Here is a 6,515-nt window from a genome sequence, read left to right on the forward strand (position 1 = left end):
GCTGGCAAAATATTGACATTAGCAAACTGTTGCATTCTTCTTTTGTGATGCTTTTCCAGCCTTTTACTGTAGCCTCTTTCAGTTGATGTTTGTTTCGAGGGGTTTTCCCTTCAATCTCCTATTCAGGAGATGAAAGGCTTGCTCGACTGGGTTAAGGTCTGGTGATTGACTTGACCAGTCTAAAACCTTCCAGTTCTTCTCCCTAATGAAGTGCTTTGTTGTGTTGGCAGTGTGTTTTGGGTCATTGTCTTGAGCAGCATGACAAAGCTCCCGATGAGTTTGGATGCATTTCTCCTTAAGTTGGCAGACAGAATGTTTTTGTAGACTTCTGAATTCATCCTGCTGCTACCATCATGAGTTACATCATCAATAGACATTAGTGAGCCCACTCCAGAAGCAGCCATGCAAGCCCAAGCCATGACACTTCCTCCACCTTCCTCCATGAGCTTGTATATTTTGGCCATAACGCTGCCGGTATATACACGGTTCCGATATATTGAGTCCATGCATGGGGGAACAGCCGGGCTTTACCTTGTCTGAAATTGACATAGGAACAATTAGTTATGGGAATGCTTCTGTGACCTTCACTCCTGCAGCTGCAGCCAGCCGATGGCTTGTGCCTTCCCAGACATCTCTGTAAACACTGGAGCCATCCACTGACTGAGGCCCCATTTTATTTAGACTGATACAATGTTCTGTTTCTATGGTGATGGGCATGTAAGACATGCAAACAGCTTGCTGCTCTTGCTCATTTGCCTGTGCAAACAGCAGCCCAGAGATGCAAAGGACCACTTGTATTTTCAAAGGTGCTGCCGCCTTTGCTTTTCAAGGGACAGTGCTAAGAAGGGCTAAAATATCCCTCCACTGGAGATGATGGAAGGGCATGTGAGTGTCAATAATTAGTGGCATCTCAAAAAGTAAAGTCTTGTGAAGATATCCGTTCTCATTCTCCTCTTTACTGTTGGTCGCATCGCTGAATGACATCAGATCGTTCTTCTTCTTTTTTTTTATTTTTTAGGTTTCATTCACAACAACCTCATTACATGGGAAGTGTTTCCGTATAAAGGCCACATTCACCAGGCAGCTTTGGTGGTGCATATCTGAGGGGTTGGAAGGTTCACAGTAGACTTGCTGTGCACACAACTATCCACACTGAAATCCCTTTGTTACAGCACTAAATGGTAAATGGTAAATGGCAGGCATTTATATAGCGCCTTTATCCAAAGCGCTGTACAATTGATGCTTCTCCATTCACCCATTCATACACACACTCACACACTGACGGCGATTGGCTGCCATGCAAGGCCCCGACCAGCTCGTCAGGAGCATTTGGGGGTTAGGTGTCTTGCTCAGTGACACTTCCACACAGCCCGGGCGGGGGATCAAACCGGCAACCCTCCAACTGCCAGACGACTGCTCTTACTGCCTGAGCCATGGCGCACTAAATGAAACCAAACATTTGATATTATGGATGGAGGCATCCGTGAAAAGCTGCTACAAATAGAAAACCTCTGATTTATATCAACGGTTAGCTATTAAATGGCCATTGCTCTGTGTGCTTTACTTTACAGAAGACAATGTTAATTTTTCCATGCAAGGTAATGTACACATGGTTGTTGTCAGGTTATCTGCTGCTAAATGACTAAATGACTTTCAGCTTTTCTCCTATAAGGAATAAAGACCCATGGATGCGGATAGAATTGGAGGGGAAGACTCTCAACATAACTTAAAACAACTTTAAACTGTTTATCCTATTACTTTATTCTATGATTAGCTTTATCCCTACAAAATCAGTCAATCTTGGTTTTTTTCTTATTTTTAAACTGTCTAGTTAGACATTCCTGGAGTTATAGATGTTGCATGGAATTCGCAGAAGGTGTTTGAGAGAGATGGAATCATTCTCTCCATTTCAGGGGGTCATGGTCAATAACAGCATATTTCTCCTCCCTCATTCTTTTACTCTTGAACAATAGACATTTATGGAGGAGAAAAGTCCACCAATGTGGGGCACATTCCTGAGTTTTAATCAGTCTTTGTGTCACCCACAGAGGACAGGCAAAGGTCATGACACCATGTTGAGAGCAGTAAGTGTTCCCAGTTGGGGCTCAAATTATTTCTGAACAAGTATTCCCCTTCCCAAAAACATGGTGGCCCACTCATTTCAAATGAACCATTCCACTGGATTTTAAGATTATTATGAGGTACAAGTGGTTTGCCAAACAATAAAAAAGCCTCAAACTAGGTGTTTATGAAAAGATACATGGGCTCATGCCTTCAAATACAGAAATAGAACATTAACACAGATTTCCTATGAAAATATATACTCACTGAGCACTTATTGTGTGTTCAGAGATGCTCTTCTGCATACCACTGTTGTAATGTGTGATTATTTGCGTTACTGAGACCTTCCTGACAGCTTTGACTAGCCCTTCTCCTCTGACCTCTCTCATTAACAACGCGTTTTTGCCTGCAGAAATGCTGTTCACTGTATGTTTATTGTTTTCCGCACCATTCTCTGCAAACTCTAAAAACTGGTATGCGTGACACATCCAGGAGATCAGCAGTTTCTCAGATACTCAAACCACTCTGTCTGGCATCAATAATCATTCCACTGTGACACTTAGAAAACATTTCTTCCCCATTCTGAAATTTGGTCTGAAAAACAGCTGAACCTCTTGACCATGCCTGCATGCTTTTATGCATTTAGTTGCTGCCTTGTGATTGGCTGATCAGAATTCGCATTAACAAGCTGGTGTACTTGTCTACCTAATAAAGTGCTCACTGAGTGCTTATCTACAGTGGCCCTGGTGTAAAGGTGCTGTCAAGGGATCTTTAACATGCACTATGTACATTGTTAGCCCACTTGGTAAAGGTCCCTTCAGGCACCTTAAAAAGTGGTAGATGTGTGCCTCTTTGGATGAGAGTATGATAGCATAAGCTAGTGGTGCCACTTCTGCCATCTTCAAACACAAATTGACATTTTAGTTTGATACTGCTTGTGTAAACAAGTGGAAATTACCATTGTTTACCCTGCTGTTATTTTCCTGTGATCATTCTGGAGATTAGGCCAACTTCCTGCTTGAATACCTTTGGCCGCTCTCATACCCTGTTTTCAGTGACAACTGGGGACAACAAGGATCTGATCCTTCCATATTAAATGAAATAGGTTTAGTATGACACAGAATATCAAAATCCTTTCCATTTTATTCCATTGCAGAAATCAGTAGTGTAATCCTAAATACACGGTCTTAGAAACGGTCAGCTCTGCTGGTTCATTCAATGCAGGGCTTATACAACAAATGATACTTCACATTATTTAATGTGTCTTTAAAAAAAGGATATTGAAGTGCACAGATACTGTTCAGAGCAGGTTGTACAGATAAGCACACGGATACTGCACAGAGCAGATTGTACAGAGAAACATGGATACTGCACAGAGCAGATTGTACAGAGAAACACGGATACTTCACAGGGGCAGATTGTACAGAGAAACATGGATACTGCACAGGGCAGATTGTACAGAGAAACATGGATACTGCACAGGGCAGATTGTACAGAGAAACATGGATACTGCACAGGGCAGATTGTACAGAGAAACATGGATACTGCACAGGGCAGATTGGTGATGGAACGCCCTCGGTTTGCTGTGACTGTATTCTACCCTTTGAGGACCCTCTCCATCATTTTTCCACACTATGTCATTGGTCAGTGACAGGCTATCAGCTTGCCATATGTGCTCAAGTCTTTAACCATTATTAAATCTGCATCCGATCAGATACTTTGTTAGTAAGTATCATAAACGACACATTTATGATATAGCTAAGTGAACATAGAACTCAGGGAATGTTCCCATGTTATGGACTATTAGTATCTTAGCCTTCTTAGAGTCAACATTGTCCAAATTAAGACTTAAGGAAATGGTTCATATCTCTGAATCAAAATGTGCCACACTTTTAAAGAGCATGGGTCTAATTTCCATTGAGCTCACTTGCCTGTAGTATAGCCAGCTGACACAAGTGGAGCGCAGTCCAGGAATTTGTGACAGTTATTTACCATAGAGGGCTGAACATGGTCTTCAAAATCATTAGAATAAAACTGAACCAAATGTTGTTACCAATTGTGTTCACAATCAAAGAGCCTGCCAAGCATTGGACAAATGAAGAGTGCCCTGAAGAACTGTGAACCGAAATACTTGCATTATATTGCATTCATGCATTTAGCAGACACCCTAATCTTTAAGTAACATTGATCCATAAAAGTGGATATAAAATGAAACAAGGTTCAGGTTATGCACTCTACCTCATTTAAGAGCATAGCAGCAGTGCACATGCTCCTCCTGGAAAATCAAAGCCTAGTTCACTCATCTAGAGAATCACAGCAAGAGATCAGATCACAGTACAGAGAGTGTAACAGCAGGGAGTTGAATTCTCAGCCATACTGGGGATTTGCATGGATGGCACCACCTTGTCCCTCCCTTTTTAGACTTTAGTAAGTACTATACTCAGTGCACTTGATGAAATGCGCTTTGTAAACAGGCTACTTTATTTTATACTGGTAGAAATGTGATGATCCTGTATGCACTGTAACTCATATTATTATGTTAAGCAGCTGTAGAAATAAATAAACAATGTGCAATCAAGTAGAGGGAGTCAACCCTGAGTCTGTCTGAACTTATTGATAAGGCAGACAAAAATCAATAAGGATGTACATATGCTATGCTATTTCATCCAAAGGGACATGTTTAAAATAGAAATTGTCATTTGGAAAACACCTTGTGTGCTCTCTAAAATAAGCAAAATGGCAATACTATTTCATAAAGAGGTGTATAATTTCTGCTGTCAACAACAATGTGTTTCTACAACTCAACTGTTTAAATCCCGTATTATATTATTGTGGGTTTCTCAGAATAATGTGTTATCTGAGCAGAAATATTTTCAGCAAGTTACTCGCATAGAATTAGTACTCTCCATATGTGAAAATACAATTCCTGAAACTTTTTCAGGAAAGTCTTGATGTTGACATGCTGGAAAGGCACAACTAAACTTTGCCTGACATGTTTCACAGAAACTATTCAAGAAATCTTCTGATTGAATGCTACTTATGTGTTTTAATATTAGTTCACAGTCAAAAAAACTGGCCCTGTGTTTCTTGTATTGGGTTTCAGCTGCCTCAATTTTCTCACTCTACACTGGTGATTAGCAATGATTTCATTAGCACTGAGCTTTAAAATCCACAGATATTCACACAATGCACCAAATCAAAACATGTGTAATGTCATACACCATCCACATTCAAAGCACAACCAGAAGTACCAAAGCAGGGGTGGGTGTCCCTTCAGAACACTACATTGCTACATTTCAAGTTTGTTGCCATTGCCAGAAAAGTTAAGAAAGCTACAATCACTTTGTAAATTACAGTCTTTGACCCAAACAAAATAGCAACATAATACTGACTTTTCCTCCTACCGTGAAGGTGGCTGCATCCAGTTTCAGCCTGAAAGATGATTATTTACTTCCTTCGCCTTATGATTTTCTTTAGTGGGTGACCCAGGGTTTGGAAATGTTTCTTCTTGCCTCGAAGGAGTGGGTGACCCAGGGTTTGGAAATGTTTCTTCTTGCCTCGAAGAGGCAGTCCCAAGTCCCAGTGTGAAACCCAAAATCTACTAGACAGCACAACCTCTTAAGCTCCAACCTCTTAAGTGTGTGTGCCCCCAGAAACAATACTTCCGGAAATGCTAGAATGTTTTAGCCAAGTTAGTGTCCAAATTAGGCGAGAAAAGAAAAGCTGGCGAATATAGGAGAAAAGGCACTTGCCAACACTAAGTTATAAATAGCCCCTCAATTTTTTTTCTTTTTTACTTTGCCAGGTTTCCACCCACTTCTGCATATTATTTTAATATTCCTGGGTTAATTTAATAGATTCCAAACTGTTAGCTAAACCTCCTAGTTTTGACTATCATCTGCAAATTTAACTAAAGTACTTTCAATGTCTCTGTCACGGTAATTTATTTAAATGAGGAAGAGCAGTGTTCCCAACACCACTGTTGGACTCCACTTCCCACGATACCCTGCTCAGATAAGGTCCCTCCTACTACTCTTTATGCTCGATCATGCAACCAGTTCCGAACCCACTCTGAAATGGCTCCTGTAAATCCTACCATCCTCATTTTGATAATGAGTTTGTCATGTGGTACCTTATAAAATGCTTTTTGGAAATCTAAATATACAATATAATAAACCCTAACATCAATACACTTGGTAGCTTCCTTAAATAATACCAAAAGATTTGTCAGGCATGACCTACCTATGTTGGCTGTCCCATAGAATGTTATTATTTTAAATTAATTCCAGTTTTCTCTAATTATAGATTCTTTTTTCTTTTTTTTTTATAAACTTTATTTCGTACAATTAAAATAAAAAACAAAACAAAAAATAAAGAACAAAATAACAATGATAATAAGTCCGAAATGGAATAGGAAGAAACAAAGCTTATCCAGTCTTATCCCAATCTTAACA

The 6,515-nt window shown here is 40.0% G+C and overlaps 1 protein-coding gene across 2 annotated transcripts in view; it reads right to left on the reverse strand.

The window, feature by feature from the left end:
- Nucleotides 1-5,674, reverse strand: part of LOC133105564 (disabled homolog 2-like) — a 31,413-nt gene extending 25,739 nt beyond the window's left edge. Inside the window, exon 1 of one of the 2 annotated variants that reach the window (XM_061215743.1) lies at nt 5,454-5,674. The gene's annotated coding sequence lies outside the window, so the exon portion shown is untranslated. The remainder of the gene's footprint in view (nt 1-5,453) is intronic. The other variant, XM_061215742.1, reaches the window with a different exon arrangement.
- Between the last annotated feature and the right edge of the window lie 841 nt (nt 5,675-6,515).

Source organism: Conger conger, chromosome 12, assembly GCF_963514075.1.
Source record: "Conger conger chromosome 12, fConCon1.1, whole genome shotgun sequence".
Taxonomy (NCBI): domain Eukaryota; kingdom Metazoa; phylum Chordata; class Actinopteri; order Anguilliformes; family Congridae; genus Conger; species Conger conger.